Here is a 20,513-nt window from a genome sequence, read left to right on the forward strand (position 1 = left end):
AATGGCCTGTCAAATCGCGTTTTGTAAACAGCGACCACTCCCAAACACACAGCTATTGTTGATTTATTGTGTGAATTGATTTACAAGGGGTCTTTCTCAAGAGGTGACATTGGACTTTATAAACCTTTGTGTTTTTTTGTTTACAAATAGCCATCTTAGTCCATTATTTCATCATTTTAAACTCACAGAACTTGATTTTAAGTTCTATTAGAGGTCCCAACGTTTCCCAAGATACCAAATATGTTTAATGTGAAGGGAAATCTGTATACAAAGATACACCAGGCTTAATATCTCAATTTGAACAAGCAGATACAGAATATGTGAAACCGAATACAGTGTGGAAAAAAAGCTTTTTTTAAAACAGAAACCTCAAGGCAAAGTAGTCTTAAGCCTATTTCTTTTTTATCAGGCCTGTTTAGTTTAAAATAGTCTTCCCTAGCTAAGTATACCTATTATGTGATCATTTGACTTTAATATGTGTATTTAGTCTATTTTGCAGTAGAAGTTTCAAAAATGGGCTTTTTGTCACTAAAGCATGAAGAATACACGTGGGCGAGATTACAGTCGCGTGACTCCAAGCTGGCGTTAATTAGTGCTGTAACACTACTTCTTTGTTGACAATCATTAAATTGCTTAAACGTCAATTTTTTTTACTTTATTACCTTACTTTAGTTTAAATTAGTGCTAAGGATGCATTTAAACGCCGGAGTTTACTTATTGATCGACAGTTGTGGAAAAAAAATCGAGGTAAGTAAGTTTTTTTTTGTAATGTTATTAGTGGTTGTTTTCGGGTTCTTTCAGTTAGGCTACTTCAACGCCATTCTTACATGCAATCTAAATGCCAGTGTTAGCAGTGTTAATGCTGTGTTAATGCCAGTGTTAGCAGTTTTGTTGTTCATTTTCGCCTTTAAACGGTGTATACATGTTGGAACTTCCGCTTGTTTTTGTTTAGTTTTTTTTGTTTTATTTTGGGAAATAAGGAACTCTGGTCCAAACCCTAGTAGGCTATAGTAGGTGGCGGTAATGTACCAGCCACCCGCCATTTATCAAAAACAAGAAAAAGAACCTTCCGCTTTCAGCCTTTTGGTCCTCCTAGCCCCTCCCAAGAGAACACCTTACACATAGCCTAGGCTATATAATGTAATATTGTTAGACTGCCTATTCTGTTTCATTTTGACGGTAGCCTACAGTAGGCTGTGTCTCCATCATGTTTCTATCCCTTTTCTTATACGCCTAATATTAGCATGAATGAGGCAGCAGCTCATTGTAGCACTTATCTGGCTTGACGTTTACGTGATGTTTGTGTAACATTTGTATCATAACAGTGTTTCCACAGTTGTCCTTGTACGTTAAAAACATTTACTTAAAATCCAAGAAAAACTTGTGAAGCACTGCAGGGCCAGTGAAGCACTTTGTCTCGGTTTGTAGCCTATTTGTCAGTGTCACTGGCTGTACAGTTTCGTTGGCCTGTAGGTGGGGCTCTGATGCAGTGTTTTAAAGCGAGGAACCCCTCTGGAAGGAAGATCAGGGAGGGAGGGAGAGAAGGAGGGAAAGGGGACGGGATAGAGGGATGGAGAGGATGCTGCAGCGGGAAGCCCCACACACACACACACAAACACACACACAAAAGACCCCTCTGAGCGCACACTGCTGTCTGAGGGGATATAGGATAAACGCTCTTTTTTTCTCCAGTCAGTTGTTCTTTATTAAACTCATTGCCAGACTCCCAAACCCTCCATCCTGCCATTGACTGTTTGAGATACTTATATTACATGCCAACAGGGCTTAATTTGAAAGTTATCTCATAAGATGAAAATAAAAGTAAATTTAGTCGATGTTGATGGATTTGTTTGTAGCTATATTATTTTTTTGTTTTTGAAGATAAGGAGTAGGCTTAGTAGCCTATTTTATTACAAATGTATTATTCCTGTACCCCCACACCGCTTATTTCGTTAAAGACATGATTACATAATTAGTCCTTTAGAATATGAATTGCTTCAAAAGTGTGTGTGTGTGTGTGTGTGTGTGTGTGGGGACATGTTAAAAGATCATCAAAGAACAAAAATGCATATTCTAATCCCCTACAACTATGCAAGTGTCGTAATTATGTTGCTGTGTTGCCTAATCTCCATCTTTAAATGATCCTGCGATTAGATATTCAAATCCGATGATCTGATCATTTCACCCTGGTATTGTAGCGTATTTGTGTAAATTCCCCTTTGGCATTGCCAAATCCCATTCTCAACGGAATGAATGCATTACATAAACCTCTATTTTAACAAACCATGAGCTTGATTTAAGATCATAGGCTATCTGTCGTATTGTTGTTTTCTTGGGAGAAAACTAGCCTATCCATCAAAGGGCGGAGCTCTTAAACTTGAAAATGTTTCAACTTAAACTTAAACTTGAATGTTTAGAGATGCTGACAAACTACATTGGATACCGGAATTGTCTCATTTCAGCAGGCACTTTGACACTGTCTTTAAACGATTTTAGATCATAAACGTGGTAATAAATGGCAAATGGTTTGTTGTTGTTTTGTATAGTGCTCAGACTAAGCCTCTTTAGGGTAGGTGCCAGGGACAAATTAAGGCTAACTCAAAAGCAGCCCCGTCCAGACCAGAAATGTTACTGCGGGCGAGGCAAAATCCTTGGTAAAAACAGTCGCCTTTTGCAACTGGCGAAGCGCCATCTCGTACTCAGTCCCTCCAGATCCTCAAGATCCGCTGCGAAGCTTCAAACTCCGAGGCAGCTCACATCTCTCTCTCTCTCCCTCTCTCTCTCTCTCTCTCTCTCCCTCCCTGTCTCTCCCCGTCCCTCCCGCACTCCCTCTCTCCCATTCGCACTCCGCTGCAGCACCCTCAGCACCTCAGTTTTGCAGGAGCACCGCACTGAGTCACATCTATACACACGCTCTCTACACGCACACACACATACACGCTCACACACACACGCGCACACAAGCACAGCCTCCTGCGGTATCCCGTAAGGCGCAGCGGCTTTTCCAACGGCATGCAAAGTGCGTCCTCGCCGGGGAATGGGAGGTGCAGCTCCCGGGTCTCATAACGCTCAGAGCGGCGTAGTAAGGTCCTGCTGATCGGGGATGCTGCTGGAAGTCTGCTGCTATTTCTTTTTCCAGTGCAGGAATTGCCTTCTTACTACATATCTACCGGGATTTAAAGTGGACAAGTCGTTTGATCAGGATATAACATTATTCTAAGCATTTCTCATTTTTGGGGGGAGTAAGAGGAGTTGGAAATTGCTGGACGTACCTCTTATCCGCAGTGTCGATGCGTCTGCGGCTGTGAAGTGATATCTGCATAGATTACAGGTAAGAGGCTTGACACAGCGTTAGTTTCCACAGCCAGGACTGTTTGCAGGGTGCTTTGGTGCCATTATAGTGGTGTTTTGGGTGTGAGGTTGCCACTGCACCAGCCAGGTGACGGGAGGCGTGTTGCACCTGTTCTAGCTGCGCCATGCCCGCTCTGCGCACACCGGCGATCGAGCGGGTTTCATACCAAACCTGTCTATTTGGATGGTACAACTAGCCCCGGGGAGGATTGCAGAACATTTTAACGACGTGCAATTTCTCTCAACTTGGGACCATTTATTGACTGGATTCCCTCCGTTTGACGCTTCGTATCATTCATGCCCTTCATCCACTGTAAGCCAGAGAGACCTGCATTCCAAATTGTGCTTGTTCCTCTTGCCACGTTAACTCTGAAGGTTAAAACTGATATATTTGTCGGGGATTCCGCGTCGGATTTACGCAGTGCCTTTGGAGATAAACCCAGTGCTTATAGGACTAGCATTTAGTGGCGTGTAGACATGGATTGCAATTGTGATCGGCTCTAAATAATGTAAACGGACAAAATTTAAAAGGTTGATGTGAAACATTGTGAATTAGAATGATGAACACCCCGTGGTTCTTTTAGAAAAGTTCTTTAATCCATGCCGTTTTGGAGCATGTCATTTTAGGGATGCACATTGGGATGATTTTTTTTTTTGTAGCAATAAACTATTCAAGCATGGTATACTATGAAGAGTCTTTCTAAACGTGTTCTTTATAGTAGGCTACCATCACAGTTGGACAATCCATATGAGTGATTTTCTTGTATTTCTGCCTTAAACGTCTCCTAATAGGCTATCCAGTTTATGGCTATTATTTTTTAGAACTACCAATGTAGCCGCACATTTATAATTTTAGAGTAGCTGTGTCGACTGTACTTTGTGATATGTGGAAAACGCACGTTGTGTTATGCAATTTAAAACCCTAACAGGTTCCGTATCACTAGGATACGCTGGTCTTCTCTCAAAGCTTTTGAACTTGACGATGTGCCTCAGACAGAGCGCTTCGGGAAGGGCTTGACTTTAGGGACGCTCAAGTTAACAGAAACATTGTACTATATCTACAGGGACTATCTGTGGTATGTAGTAAGGCAAGCTAGGCTACATGTGACTTTATCTTAAATCATGGAATTGTATCACCTAGGCTGTATAGTATCTCCATGCTGTGTGTAATTTAAGATTAAAGTTGTTATTTTTTATTTATTTTTTTACTATTGAAAAACATCTGTGTGATTTTTGTTTTGATAGGCTATAAATAAGAGAAGAGCAAAATGTATGAATTTTATGTTTGCGTCTGTCTATTTTACTATTTTCATAAATATGGCTTGAAAGTTGAATTCAAGTTTAAGCCAAATTACAGTTAAACAAACTTGATGACTTTAATTTTCTGAGATGATTTTGAGGTATTTTGAGACATTTACAAATCACCTTCCTCTTGTCTGCTCTGCACTTTTACCCATGTTGGAGTCGTGCCACATAGAGAGTGATGATGAACAATGATGAGTCATTTTTTCTCAATGCTGAATGTTTAAGATAGGTAAATGCAATGCATTTGCTCTATATACAGTATCTTACTTCTGTTTTTGTCTAAATTTTAGTCTAGTTCACAGGGTTGATCATCCCCTTTGCAGCGTATCTGTGTGCCATTCCTGGAATCAGTGCCATACTCGAATGGGAAGGTTTGTTGGTGCTTGAGCTGATTAAGACATTTAAGCAAGGGAAGTAACAGTGCAGACTCTTCAGCACACGTTGTAGTTTCAAAAGTGTGATGTAGGTCCCTGAATCCAAATGCCGCTTTTGAAGTCATGGACATACTTTGTTTCTTTTTTTTCTCCATCGCTACCTCACTTCCTTACTACCCTTCCTCCCACCCTCTCTTTTGCACCTCATGCACAGAAAACAGATGCTTCAGCCTATGCAAAATGCTGATCCCTAATACAGCAGTCGCACTGAGTACTTTGAGCCCCTCTGTCGGTTTCTTCCTCCGTCTATCCACCTGCACTCCAGACTCAATGCATCAATTCACTGTTGCCCCTCCAAACGCTCTTTGATTTAACTCTATACTTAATGTACACAGTTGTGTTATTGCTGTTGCACAGATGTCTTTCAAGCACTGTCATGATAGGTTTTGAGTTGTGTGGGTTATTTTTGGTTTTCTAACGATCCCCTTGTGTTTATTGGGCAATCGTGTGGCTGAAGGGACGAGGCTATATCCTGCAAAAACCATGAGGGGCAGTGTGGCTTCACAGGCTGGTACACTGGATGGATGTTTATTCATTCATTACATTTTACTTAGGAAATTATATAATATTTTTTCCATAGATAATGTTTTGTAGCATTTACATATGTTTAGATGTGCTTCGGGGTGGTGTTGAGAAACATTGGATTATTATTGGATTTCATGCTTTTTTTCATGAAGAGAATCTGCTTTGGCCCCCAAGTCACTCTGGTGGTTATTTGACAGACAGCTGAAATAAAACTTGAAAAACAAACATTAGATACCACTGGGTGATGTGTGGTTAATTAGTTGCTGTTTTACTGTGTGCAACTTGAAATTGTGAGCTAAAGGAGAGTAGGTCACTCACAGGGCAAAATGTTCTCTCTCCTTTCAATAGTAATGTGTATCTCAACACATTTTTTAATGTTCTTATTTGTGTGATGGTCCTCTTAGAGGATTTGTATACATACAAGTGTGTGTGTGTGTGTGTGTGTGTGTGTGTGTGTGTGTGTGTGTGTGTGTGTGTGTGTGTGTGTGTGTGTGTGTGTTGCTGCTGTCAAGGTCTTAAGGGAAAGACATTTAGTTCCTGAGCAGTTTGATAATCCTATCTCATATATGTCTTGCCTCCTTGTCCTTTCACCAAATTCCAGCTCAGTTCTAAACTCTTAGAGGCTGTAAGAGCACTTGGCACTATTCAGTCTTCCTCCCCCACTTAGATTCTCTCTCCCTCTCTCCCTGTGTGCTGTCCATCAAGGCCTGCCTATAGAAATTGGAACAGCAGCCTTTATCGGCCTGTAAGCACCTCACATTGACATACTACCCCCTGTCTGTCGGCCAATGTTACGGCTACAAGTCTGGAGTTTGGACCCGGAGAGCACGGCCCTGTCAATATTATGGCTTGCTAATGGATAAACTCTCACTTCAGCCTTGGCAGTAAAGACATTCACTGCATTTTGGGGGCGGTGTTCTTACAAGAATAAGCTCCATAGAAACAATTGCAATGCATTCATGTCAAGAGGGACAACGGTGAATGAATATGAATTGGGAATCTTAGAAAGATTATCCGTAGTGATATAAATGTCTGGTAGCAGTGTGGGCAAGACTCCGCAGAAGTGTGTTTGTCTGTGTGTGTGGGTGTGAATGATACATCTGTGACTGGCCTGGTGAGGCCCTGTATGAATACTCTAGTCACAGAGATGTATCGTCATGTCAGACTGAATGATGTGTCTATGGATTGGACCTGAATGGAGCTCTCTGTTTGTTCTCGTTCTCTTTTTCTCTCTTTTTCTCTCTTTTTCTCTCTTTCTCTCTCTCTCTCTCTCTCTCTCTCTCTCTCTCTCTCTCTCTCTCTCTCTCCCTCTCTTCCACTCTCTCTCTCACTTAAACCCCTCCGGGCTGTGACAGGACTACCAGACGCAGGCTAGTGTCCAATTAGACCCCTGTCCTTTCCCGTGCCACCAAACACCACAGGGAAGATTGCAAATTGTATTTCTGTGTCACCAACTGTTCTTCTCACCATAATCTGACTCCCATATTTTAGGACAGTTAGACACAGGATTCTTTAGCAATGGCTGCAGGGCTAACATAAAATTGAATATATATATATTTTTTGGGGACGTGCTACTCCTCTACAATTAGTGTATTTGTTTATTTGAAAAGTCAATGTTTTTCAGTTACAGTTATCTTAGACCTTTACTTGCCACATAAAACCTCTGTCCCTGTTATCTTGCCTGTATGGACTTGACCTTAGAGTAGGCTTCAAACTTGGTGTACAATATTATGTTCAAAGTCTTAGAAAGATGGTATCACTGACTGACAGCTTGATGGTTTTGCTCTAACTCCAATTTGGAGTAGGATTCTACGCTACATTAAGAGAGTAATTGCTTACAAGTATGTAATTAACCCTTTGGTAATGCATCGCACTGCTGCATATTGATGTTCGCTACAGCAATGACAGCAGAGATCTGAAGTGAGGATCTCCAAACAATAGGCGTTGTGAATTCTATGTGGAGAAATCAATATGCGTCACAGTATCCAATTTAATGAGAACCTTTGTTCTCCTCTGAATAGTTTACTCAGCAAATGCGTGAGGCCTACAGAGAAGATATGTATACAGTGTGTGTGTGTGTGTGTGTGTGTGTGTGTGTGTGTGTGTGTGTGTGTGCGCACATATCCTGCTTTTCAGAACTTCTTACTTCTTTTTTCATCTTGGCAGCCAGTCCTATTAAGCTGTCACGTGCCTTTATAATGGGGCCCAATATATGTACATGTTACTATATCACAGTCGTGCCACTTTTATTTTCTCCCTCCAGCCTTCTCTCATGCTTCCTTTCATCTTTTTTCTCAATCCTTCTTTCTCACTGACTGTTTCTGCCTCCAGCTCTCTCGTCCCATATCTCTCTGCCTCACTCTAAGCTGCCAAGCACATAACTTTATCTGTGTTGTGTTTGTGTGTGAGGTTGGGGGAAAAAATCCCCATGTTGTGACATTGAAATGACCTATGAGGCACGGTGTAAAGTAAGAAGGAGACATGGGATGTTGCTGTTTTAGATAGGAATCAGGGAGATGTAGAAAGGCCCCAACATATCAGTAGGTTTTCCAGACTGCTCCTTTTGAGAAGACCATATAAAGCGTTTCTCCCAGGTCTCTATGATTTAAATGAAGCTGTGATATATATAAACAGCTCTCTTTGATGCAGTGGCACTTGACATGCTGTGGTATATTGGCTCTTATGTTTGTGTGTGCCAAGCCAAGCATGACAAGCAGTAAATTTGTTTTGTTTCAGACGCATGAAATGATGAGAAAATTGCAGATGGTCTTGGGGCATTTTTTCCCCCTCTTTCTCTCATTTGCTCCCGCTCCGACGCCTTAAGTCCACGCAAGGATTAGGCCCCTAATTCCATTTTCATCCTGTCTGTTGCAAAGAAGCATGGGCATGCATGCTTAAGTATGCATGCATGTGTGCACACACGTTTGATTCATCCATATCAGACAATACCTCAGAGCTCTCAAGTCTGATCATGTAACCTTCAACCAACATTTTTATGGCATGTAATCTATCCCACAGGGACTCTGTTCTGGCAGGCATTTCCTGGATTTTTTTCTCACCACTCCATTCCTTCAATAGCAAAAGTTTATTTTAAATGCCACTGTAGGAACAAACCATGTTTTGATATTATGTTACTTAAGCATGCAATTCTAAAGTTTTGTTCCACAGGTCAACTTTTTGCAAGCATTAGGGCTTGCAGTGCCGTCCACATGTAGTAGGTTAATGTCACTTTGTTGCCAGAAGTATGTACGCTCTTGACACTGCACCCTGGTCCTAGCGTTGCTTCAACCGTATTGGTTGTAGGAACTCTGGAGTGACATTGATGTGCACTGTATTTCAGAAAAGTTGAACTTGTTTCAACTTATAAAGAGGATATGTGCTTATGGTGCTAAGTGCTGAAAAAGGTCAGTGACTTCTTATGGGGGGTGAATTCTCAAAGCACCACATCTTAGAAATAAGAAAACAACACCAGTGTTAAAAGGTTTCAGTAGATGCATGCACAAAGCTTTTATTAGGCTTTCTACAGGTTTTGCTGTGAACAAAATACTATGGAACAATACTAAGATTACCATGCAAAATGACTGTATTGTTGCTGTTATTTAAAAAAGTTTGTGTTGTGTAAGTGTAGTGCGGCTATGATTGACAAGTGTTTTTAGACCCCTGTAGGAATGGCCATACTGAATAGTGTTGACAGAAAAATATACTGAGAATGTAATAACTATGTTTGACTACTAGTATAGTATAATGTTTCCTAGCAGGAGGGATCCCCTGTTGGGATGACCAGACAATTTAAAGTTAATGATATGTCTCACCACTCTTGTCACCCCCACACACTCTGTTCCACTCTTTCTTGTCCCCTCTCTCACACTTCCTGTCTGCTCCGAGTGTCAGTGGTGTCAGGGGGCATCAGTATGCAGTGTTACCACAGTAATTGTGAAACAGCGGGCTGCCGCGCTATAGCCAGAAGGCAGTACTGTAATACCCTCCCCGCATCTCCTGTCTCCCCCCTCCCCTCTGGATATATCATAGTCTAGCAGCATAATGTTGGGGATGTTACAGAGAGATTTAACAAGGCTTACACTGGGATTTCATGTTATTCTTCCCTGTGTGCTACTCCCTTTTGAGTTTGGGATTTTGCCTTTCTTGAGTCTTTTTTTTTTCTTCTGTTGATGGGATTTGGAATGGCTTGTATGTGAATGCAGTGATTGACTCTTAGCCAGGGCCCAACTCTCGCCAAGTACTAGGAAGAAGTTTGTTGCTCTCCTGGCATAAAACATGTAATTACTGATGGGTAGTGATTTTTGATTGCTGTGATTAAACTTGCCAGGAAAAAGGTGACTGCACTGGAACGTCAAAGGTTTTGCCATGTACCCTAGCAAATCTCTCTATCCCTCCCCAAATTGATGACTCATCAATCTGGTTAATCTGCAGGAAGTGTTTACTCACACATGATATCATCCCTCAACTCTCACCCGTGTTTCATTTATGTCATCATTTCTCACTCCCTCCCCTGTTGTAAAAGATTGTTAGGACTAAGAATCATCAACTGAACGCTGAAAGCTTCCTGCCATCTCAAGCTTGTATTCTTGTTTAGCTATTAAATCTTTTCACTATAGCGACACACAGCATCCTTACCTGCCACCCACGCAACTAACAGCGTTTCTATGGCAACATGATTTGTCAACTGAGAGCCCCTCCACAGAAATTGTCCTCTCTGCTGTGCTTGCCTTGAAAAATAGCAGGAGGCACTAAAGAGACATGATAGGTTGATACTGTGATGGACATTTGACCTTTACTTTCCCTTTTTCTATCAGCAGTGAGAGAAAGGTGCCAATACTCCACATTGATTACAATGACTGTTAGATTGCCTGGATTTTAAGGTCCTCTACCACAATCAAAGTCTTCTCTATTTGAAAACAGTGACTGATGGAGTGTGTGGTGCTTATTTGGTGCTCATACTACTCTGAGTAGCAGCAACATTTATTTTCCATCAGTTTCAGATTTCTGAGCAGGATGGGGCTGCAACTAACAATTTTTTATTATCGATTAATCTGTCAGTTATTTTTCTGATGAAACATTTATTCATAAAAACCCAAGTTGATGTCTTCAAATTGCTTGTTTAGTCTGATCGGAAGACCAATATACAATGATATACAATATACTAACAGAAAGAGAGCAGAGATACAAGATACCAGTAGTATCAATAAGGACAATGTCTTGGCTGTTATGACCATGCCTTTTTGTACTGAGCACACATCTCCTTCTGCCACCTCTCACACAGAGCACTGGAAGTTGCTGGAGACATCAGCACTACTCCAATCCCCAAATGATAGACTAGAGGAAAGGTGAGCCAATTTGGTATTGCATCAAGCATACTCCCTATGACTTTTTTCTCTGTTGGCTCAGAAAAAGGCCATCTTCTCTCTCTCGGAGTCTACAAATGTAACTGTGGAGAAAGAATAAGTTCTGAAAGAGGTTTTCATCCCTCCTTCCACCCTCCCCTTTCTTTTTGTCCATCCGTTCTGCATTGTCATGGCACTCCCTGAGCTTTGATTGGGTTGTTCTGGGCCCACTGGCAAATCTGGCTACCAGATGTGTGTGTGTGTGTGTGTGTGTGTGTGTGTGTGTGTGTGTGTGTGTGTGTGTGTGTGTGTGTGTGTGTGTGTGTGTGTGTGTGTGTGTGTGTGTGAGTGTGAGAGAGAGAGTTTGTCCATGTGTAAGTTGGTGTGTGTAAGAGGTTTTTCTCCATGTATCTGGGAAAAGCAATGTGATGAGGTAAAGCTTGCAGAAAATCAAAGTATAAAAACAGCCATGACCAACTGTGGAGAGACGAAAGCAGAAAGGGGGAAAGGGAGGGAGGAAGAGTGAAGAGCAGACAGAGGTAAAACACATTTAAATCTTCTACTTGCATCTTACACATGCCATCTGTATCGCGCATAGAGCAGTTGAGAAGTTATGATGTAAAGTTTATACAGACGGTAGGGAAGGAAGAAAAAAAAAAAAAAAAAAAAAAAAAAAAAAAGAGGAGGAGCTGTAGAAAGGCATGTAATAGATTGTAAATCTGCCTGAACTTGGTTTACTCACCTCTCAGTTTGTGAAATGGCTCACACATATTCCCAGCTGATGTTCAAGAGTGTTTTTCTTGTTAATATGTGTACATTTTTGTATTGATGTCAAACTGTAGCATGAATTTTTATTTTAAATCTAATATTAATTATACTGAAATTTTAATAACAATTCAATCATGAGCTTCAGTCATGAGTTTCTACAAAGTCATCACCGTTTCTATAGAAGATTCTCAGACACACTTAGAATATGTATGCACCCTTATTAAGTGCCTCAAACTTTACAAATTGATGCCATCTCTCTTTGCTGTATAGTTTTCTGCCTGTATGACGGAAATAATCAGTGTTTTGTCCACATCTCTTTAATATCAACATGGATTTTGAAAAGTCAACTACTGTCACGACAACCTTGCATCCTGTGTGATGGGTGATGGATGAAGTTTATTGTTTAATAATTAACCTAGGGGTGGCCATGTGTCGACATAACCCTAATTTACATTGGCTGTTCGATACATAAAAAAACAGGGTTGGCAACCTGCTTTGTAACAAAACTCTTCATGCCGGCACAATTCCCACACGATGACACCTGTTTTGCCTTTCTATGTAGTGGCTCTCTCTCAAACCTGGGTTAGCTCACCCACCATAGCCAAAGGCCAAAGGCAGCAGCCGTAGACCAAACTGTTTTGACATTTGGCTTGTGGTGTAGATTTATGGCTGAATAGACATTCTCCTTACACACACACAAACACACACAGTGCATAGCCACACATTTAATACTTTTTTAATATAAAAAATATAATTGACTCCAACAGCACATATTACTTGAATGCCATCACCTCCATTGACCTGCCAGTTAACACACTTTGATTTAGCATTTGAGCTCTGACCCTTCCCTTTGCAGTCAAGCACAGCAAGGGGTGCAAGAAAACTATGTAGGTGCACCTCACATATAGCCTATGTGTGTATTAGCGTGCAATACTCTTAGCAACATCACCTTCATCTCCAATGTTTAGGCTGCAGAATCTCTAGGACTATGTTTGTGTATTTAGTTTAAATTCACCTTAATGGACATGAGTTTGGCATGCACCTGCTGCATGAATGACTCCCGTGGTGAATCATTCGACTCATCAATAAAATATTAACAGTCAACATTTTCATTGCAAACCCAAAGGAGACTCTTCACTATAATTATTCTCAATTATTGGCAATTACTGGCAATTACTACCTAGAATGGCAGCATCATGCCAACAATAGTTTTAGTAGTTTAGATAGATACATACTTTTCTTATTAGACAGTAGAAGAATTACTTAAAAAGGGAGAAATGTTATGCATGTGTGCACATTAGTTACGTGTTTAGAGATAATTGGAATGGAGTGTGAAGATATTTAGTTTGAGGAGATGGCTAAATATCACATTATATAATCACTAATATTTGTTATGGTAATGGCATTAGTGCTATTTCGCTTTCTATGCGCTGTGAAAGCATTGACTCATCTTCGTTTTTTACCTTGACCTTTTAGGGAAATGACACATTCACTTCTCCACTTATGCTGAATCGTGCCAGCTGTTTCTTCTTCTGTCCCTCTGTCTTTGCTATTTCTCAGGCAGTAGTTATAATATAGCACCATTTGCTGAATGTGTTTAAAAGTGGGATATCTCAGCGGCTGGAAGGGCACGTTTGACACATCCTGTCAAACTGCACATTTTTCAGTTTTGTGAGACCATTACCGCAGAGCTGCAAGTTTCTGCAGGTGTAGATATTCTGTCTTCACTAGCATGTCCCACATTCTCCATCTATCCCACATGGCCTATAGCCTACCTAGGTAATTTACACTGGATGGGCATGTGAACAGTATGACAAAGTATGACACATACTGTACCTTTTTCAGAACCAGAGTCGGAAATAAGGTCATATTTTTCTTTCTAATTGAAGCAGCCACAAAGTTAAGAGCAAGACACAGTCAGAGGTACATGAGAGATGAGACATGATTGTATTGTACAAGACGGTGCATCAACATCCAATGCAGTGTTCAGTTTTCCATTGACATTGTGACAAATGATATGTTGATTTAACACAGTGGTAATTTATGAGGCTGTGGTTTGTGCAGATTTTGAATTGGATGGCAATGTATTTTATGGGTGTCCATTTTTTATTTTTTTATTTTTTGACAGCTGAAGACATGAAAGGGGAGAGAGAAGGAGTAAACCTCTATATATGGGCGCCTGCTCTACCAGGTGATCTACCCATATTAGTTATTTTAATGTTTGTTCAGTGGATTAGTAAAGAGTTAATTCAATTTAGTGGGCAGTTAAACGTGAATTACAGCAACAAATGAAAATAACAATTTAAAAGGGCACTACAGGCCAGTCGACTGACCTCTTTCCAGCTGTGCGTATTAAAACCAGGATCTGAGATCTTTAAGACTCTTCTTCATCACCACTACAGATTATAAGGGAAAGCTGTAATCCACGCGCTTCAAGCAAACCAAATCAATCACTGCAGTGATGAGCTCACAGATGTGCATTGTGTGTGTGTGTGTGTGTGTGTGTGTGTGTGTGTGTGTGTGTGTGTGATGGAATGGGATAGGATGGCTTAATATAACTGTTTTTGTCCAATAGTTTATTCCTTGTCGTTTGTACTGAGCTCACCACACATGCACACACATCACCACACACATTTGGTTACACACTTGCAAACCTCACATACTGTGCACATCTACTTTCAGATACCTGAAAGACACATTTTAAAAAGAAAATTGTAGAAATAAAGGTGTAGAAACTGAGTGAGTGAATTAAAGCAGCAGTTTAACGTGTTATTATAATCACCACAAAGCCTTCTAAATTATTAAGCTTTCATGTCTTAGAAGTTAATCTCAGAGGTCAAGTCTGCTTTAGCTCTGTTCAGCTGCAGTAAGGGAGGAAGAGGGGGAATGCGGTGGATACAGACAGGTCACTGAAAAAAGGATTTAGAGGGAGAATCAGACAAAAAGATATAAAGAAAGCATAAAACTGCAGTCAATAGCTTCATTTGTCATGACGAAAGATCTTAACTGGGGCAGGCCTCATCCTGTTTATAATGCTTCAACCAGTATTACTGGATTTTAATGACAGCGAGGGTTACTTGGCAAAACTGAGTGTAAGTAAGTAAGTAAATAAAATTTATTTATACAGCGCTTTTCACAGACAGGGTCACAAAGTGCTTTACAATGTGCATAGATGATAAAACATAGTAGAAAATAGTCTAAGAATAGAATAAAGTACAAATACAACAGATACAATTATCAATAAATAAAAGACCAAAAGCTAGCCTGAACAAGTGAGTCTTCACTTGTCCCTTAAAACAGTTCACATTCTCAGCAAACCTAATGCTGGTTGGCAGAGCATTCCAGAGTCTGGGTGCCATAGTGGCAAAGGCTCTATCCCCATGTCTTTAGACGAGTGCGTGGTGTGGATAGAGTGTGACTCATACAAGTTAATATAATCAATACACGTGACAAATTGAAAGGGTGGAATTCGTTATATCAAGTCTTAATACAGGGATTACTTTGAAGAGATGGCATGGTGACAATAGCTGTCCTGAAATAATGTGAAAATAAATTTTCAGTGGTTAGTTAAACAAAAGAAATATCTGTTGTGCAAGACTGTAGCACTAATGATGTGGGGCATTTGACAGTTCTGTGGGCTTGTGTTCTTTCGTTGTGGCCACATTAAAATACAATTCACACACATTTGTTTTTCATATTCTATTTCATGAAGTTTAGATCTGATGGTATTTACATGTTATGGTAGCAATGTATGTGCTTTCCCTCAAGGTTCCAGTAGTCTGTGGGCTTGTCTCAACCTGGACCACGCAACTCTCTCTGCACCCTTCCCTTAGTCTCTGAGCTTTTGTGTGTGTACTTGCGTTTATGTGTGTGGGAGGGTTTCGTCTCTGCCGGTATGTCTCCATGTCCTGCTATAGGCCTTTTTTCACAGCAGACATTTTGGCCTGTCGTAGCAGGAAGTGCACAAGTTTGATCAATAACATAAATAACTAGCTCTTGTAGCTCTGTGTTTGGATTGCCACCCCATATAAGGGAAACTCTAAAACCAAGGGAAGACAGAGCTTTAGTTTCTACATTGATCACACAACCTCATTTTACCTCCTCTTCTTGCTGGCTCCCTCCATGCCCAGTCAAGAGGCTTCACCAGCTCACCTCCCACCCCACCCCATTCAAATAACCTCCACTCCACATTCTTACATAAGCTGTGTGTCATGGTTGGAGGCCTAAAGTGTTATAATTCCTGATTTATTACCTGCTTCAGTGGCACTGACATGCTTGGATATTGCTGAGCAAGACAGGCAGGGAAAAAGGAAGAGGGACAGGGAAGAGTGAAAAGCGAATGTGAAAGAAGAGCTTTAAGGATGTCACCTTTGCTGGAAATCAAGTCTCACCACAACTCAGGAGGCCTGACTGCATGATAAGAGGTCACACCATGCTTGTGTATGTGTGGGAATGCCTGCTGCTTGGAAGGATTGGTTGGTTATATTGTCTGTGTGGACAGATAACTGATATTTGCATTCACTTCCTCTATGCTCTCTGATGGACAAACTATAGCAACACTATTTCTTATTTACTTCAAATATATCTTTGGTGTTTCTGCACTGTGAATTAGTGTCCTTATCAGCTAACAGTAAGGCTCTAATTCAGATAGACACAAGCACTTCATGATTGTTGAGCAGGAACCCAGCCTGCCTTGAAGGTAACCGAGAGCAAAGCCGTTTCTGTCGTTTTGACCAAAGCACACAGGAAAACACACTGAGCACACTACTCTGACGTGCCTTGTTTCTCCTACTGCAGCGAAACATTCAGAGTCATTTCAGCTTCAAGCAAACTACAACTCATAATTAATTACTGTGTCGAGAGGAAAAAGGGATACTGGAAACCAGAGATGAGACAGAAAGAAAGGGGAAGGGAAGCAAAGAGGGATAACGAGAAAGGGGGGGCAGAAATATCACACTCATGAAATAACAGAAGAGCTAAGGGATGGAGGAGAGGTACAGGTGAAGTAAGAATGGATGGATGGAGAAAGAGAGGGAGGACGTGTTGGGACTTTAATGGTGCCAGTCGGCAGCCGATGGAAGCGAGAGCTGATTTGTCTACACAGCCCTGCATTCCTGTCTGCCCGTAAGCGTGGGGAATAAGGGAATTGGGAGAGAGAAAGACAGAGAAATGGAAAATGAGAGAGAGCTAGAGGCTTTAAATTTGTTCTATGAAAGCAGCTGTCAGACAGTGCCTAGCAACACCATTTAAGAAGGATTCTTGGCTACATTTATAGTAATTACAGCAAATTACATCTTTTATGGCACAACATGACTATAACTAGGGGGCAGTTCAAAAGTATGATCGAGGAGATCCCTTTTGTTAATACAAAATATGTCATCTGTGCTTCTTGTTAAATATAGATTAAAGGGAAATATTAAAGCTCTGCTTCACTCTGCTCATCCTTACGAATTTTCAAGCTTTTTGAAACACTCCATCTTAGAAAGGGATTGTTTAAAGCGTTACTTGTTAAGACATTTCAAAAATAGGTGAGCAGTGGTCATCATTGTTTTTACTTATTGTTTTGTTATTCTGCATTCTATACGGCTAATAAATGCAGATAAAGCGCTTTCAATCCTAATACTTATCTTTTGTGTGATTACGGTCCCTAATGCTCAATGATGAGTTGCTTGTGTGTCTTTGTCGGGACTCAGTCATCCTAATTGAATTCAGAGCTTCATTAAGTTCACTCTGTAAATGGCCCTCTCTGGCCACTGCTATGTGGCCTGTGTCAAACACAGAGGCTCCTCCTATTCAGGAAGTCAGCCACAGTCTAACCCAATCAGAGCAAGGCGATGACTGCAGGCCAGTGGGTTCTTCAACAGTCCTAATGACATTAGAGCCTCTTGATCTGTACTGATGATAACACACTCCACCAATCTCAGCCTGCATCAGCACCCACTGCACATAGGCTCAGCCTGTGCCGTGTGTGTGTTTGTGTGTGTGTGTGTGTGTGTTTGAGTGACCTTACTTTGGAACCAAGGACTGTTTGAGTACTGTACTCCCTCAAGGACTCATTGTAGGAACAGTACTAGTGATATTGTTACAAAAGACGCAATGCAGAGATTATTATTTCTGTACAGAAAACATTCTGGAGGGGCCTGACTCTAGAAAGATGAGTGTTTGAACCCCATCCTACTAAGGAGGATTAGTAAATCTCAGATGTGAAAAAGAGAGCGTGGCAAAAAATGAAAGGGACTGAGCGAAGAAAAGGGATGGGCAGATGTCAGCTATTTCTCTAAAATCCAGAGGGGTTGTCCAGTTGGATCTTTGCCTAGACCCCTTCTTTGAAATGTTCAAAGAAGACCCGCTTTAGGAGAGCAAAAAGGAGAGAAAGAAAGATAGATGGCAAGCTAGCAAGAAAAAAACGTGTGACACAAACTTTTTGTTTATGCTTGACACACTTACTGTATACTGGATCAGTGATTCACTACGCTTGGATATGCTTCTTTCGTACAGTATCTTCTCAGGCCACAGGATACGTTTACTTTTCTGCTTTTTTTGCCCATTTTTTGCCATTTCTTACTGTTGCCTTGGGTCTTTGTGGATAACCATGTTATTTCTGTTACATATGGGCTGGTTTTCATTATGCTAACGTGTCTCCTCGCTTCCCTCACTTGTGTCTTTCGGGGAAGCTAAGACACAAGGAAGCCACACCAGGATGTGGGAGAGAGATGCGAGGACAGAGGAGTTGAAGCTGCTAAATGAGAAATCCTTGGTTCAATAGTGTCAGTCTAAAGTGACGTCAGTTACTTATGACGTGCTGCACAGCTGTAACCGTCATGTGGAAGTGCAGCATTTTTACGTCACACCACTTGATAAAAGACTTCCGTATCTGGTATAAACTCTCTTTTTCTTTAACGGACTGAACAGGGAAAGATTCCCTTGAAAATTGTCGGTGCAGATTTTAAAATGGTTGCTTTAATAATTAAACAATGTATTATTTGCAGAGCGTTGATGCTTGTAAACACTGGGATGATTGCTACATCTGTAGTACATAATGTCAGAGTTGCTCAGTCAGTTTTCTGTCATTCATATGATATGTATCCAGTTGACAGTACAATCCAAAGGCTTTCTTTGTAATATTAACAGCCGTGGTGGATTAGACCTCCTAACCCCGATCTAGACAGGGTATCTGGTGACAGTAATCCATGCTGCTAATCCACGTCTTGATGTAACCAAGGACACCCCGCCTTCTCTCTCCATCCTCTCTGTCCTCCTTTTTTCTTTTCTGCTGCTGCCTTCCTGAGAGAGATGACTGTGCCATCTGTTTTGTGTATCAGCAGGGGTTATCTTAGCCTGATAGGCATGTTAGACCTGATCACTCCATCATTACTTAAGTTTTATTTCTTAGTCTGTTCACAGGCGTGTGTGAATGATAGGGTTGCAACATTATTCTTTTATTGCACATCTTAATATAATAATAATAATAATAATAATAATAATAATAATAATAATAATAATAATAATAATAATAATAATAATTCATATGAAATAATGGAATTCAGCCACATTGATGTGTTTTTTAATGCTTGTCATTACCCTGAAAGGGTCGGAGCTGCCCCCTCGAAATGAATAGTTTTAATTATGGTGTAGGAATGAAAACAATTGTTTAGCACCTGCTACTTTTACAAATACCCATCAGAAAGAGAAAATATGTTCAGGAATAAAAGTGCAATAGTATAATTTTTTTTTTTTAACTGAGACAAATAATCATGATTGCAAGATTAAGTAAAATCATAATTTTAACCATAAATGGGGCTAACCTATTTAATGCATGCATGGATATACAAGCATTTCCTAATGCTAATTTGTGCGTACATCTTTTTCTGTATTCTCAAGTAATATATAATTGGCTTTTTGTGAGAAAGTGTGTATGTTTCAGCCATCAGCAAGCTAGTTTGCTATAGTTAAATTTTTCTTTTTTTCCAGTATTGTAGTGGAGTAAGGTGGGGGTGGAGGGCAAAATGTACTGTTGTTGGTGACATGGTATAATGCCAGTTTGTGTGTGTTGGTGGGGCACTCCTGCTCTGCTGTTTTTGTGTGTATTTTATGCAGAAGTGTCGTGTGTGTGTGTGTGTGTGTGTGTGTGTGTGTGTGTGAGTGAGAGTGCGTGTGTGCGTGCGTGCATGCATGCATTTGCGATTGTGATTATGCTCTGTGAGTGCAGGGACACTGTGTTTTCCTCTAGTCCCAGTGTGTGGCTGCAATGCAGAGTGACGCTTATTCCTCTGATCAGTGCCAGAGCTCAGCAGGGGAGTAGGGTGGTTGGAGGTCTGGGGGGAGACTTCACCACTCCACTGCTTCTGGGACACACATTTCTGTCTGCTTGTTTTCTTTTTATTCATCTGCCTCTGTGTCACTGTCTTTCTCTCTGTATTTTCTGTCTTACTCTGGCTCCCTCACTCGTTTTTGCTCTCTTTTCTAACTTTTCTTTTCTCATACCAATACTAATACTTGCTGATCTTCTACTATGCTACCACTACCTCCACCCAGGACTCATCATATCCCAGACCAATAGCGACTACAATCATTAAAAAAGGTCTCAATAAATGCATTATAATAACTGGAGTACTCAGTAGTTAGAGACATGTAACCAAGCTGCCAAGCAGACTTACTAGCAGTTTAGTAGTGGCAAAGGAGCAGGTGCAGGGCCTGAATGAGTGTTGATGAGAGCCTTAAAAGTACAGTACTACAGTACTACAACAGCCATCTGATACCATGTCAACCAGAAAGATTCATGCCCATA

General features: G+C 40.8%; 1 protein-coding gene across 3 annotated transcripts in view; it reads left to right on the top strand.

Moving 5' to 3' along the window:
* The first annotated feature begins 601 nt into the window (after positions 1-601).
* plxna4 (plexin A4) overlaps positions 602-20,513 on the top strand; it is a 250,922-nt gene continuing 231,010 nt past the window's right edge. Inside the window, exons 1-2 of one of the 3 annotated variants that reach the window (XM_039791207.1) lie at positions 2,691-3,331; positions 10,897-10,960. The gene's annotated coding sequence lies outside the window, so the exon portion shown is untranslated. Of the gene's footprint in view, positions 748-2,690; positions 3,332-10,896; positions 10,961-20,513 lie in introns of those variants that run through there. The other 2 variants (XM_039791208.1, XM_039791206.1) reach the window with 2 other exon arrangements.

This window comes from Perca fluviatilis, chromosome 23, assembly GCF_010015445.1.
Source record: "Perca fluviatilis chromosome 23, GENO_Pfluv_1.0, whole genome shotgun sequence".
In the NCBI taxonomy this organism is placed as follows: domain Eukaryota; kingdom Metazoa; phylum Chordata; class Actinopteri; order Perciformes; family Percidae; genus Perca; species Perca fluviatilis.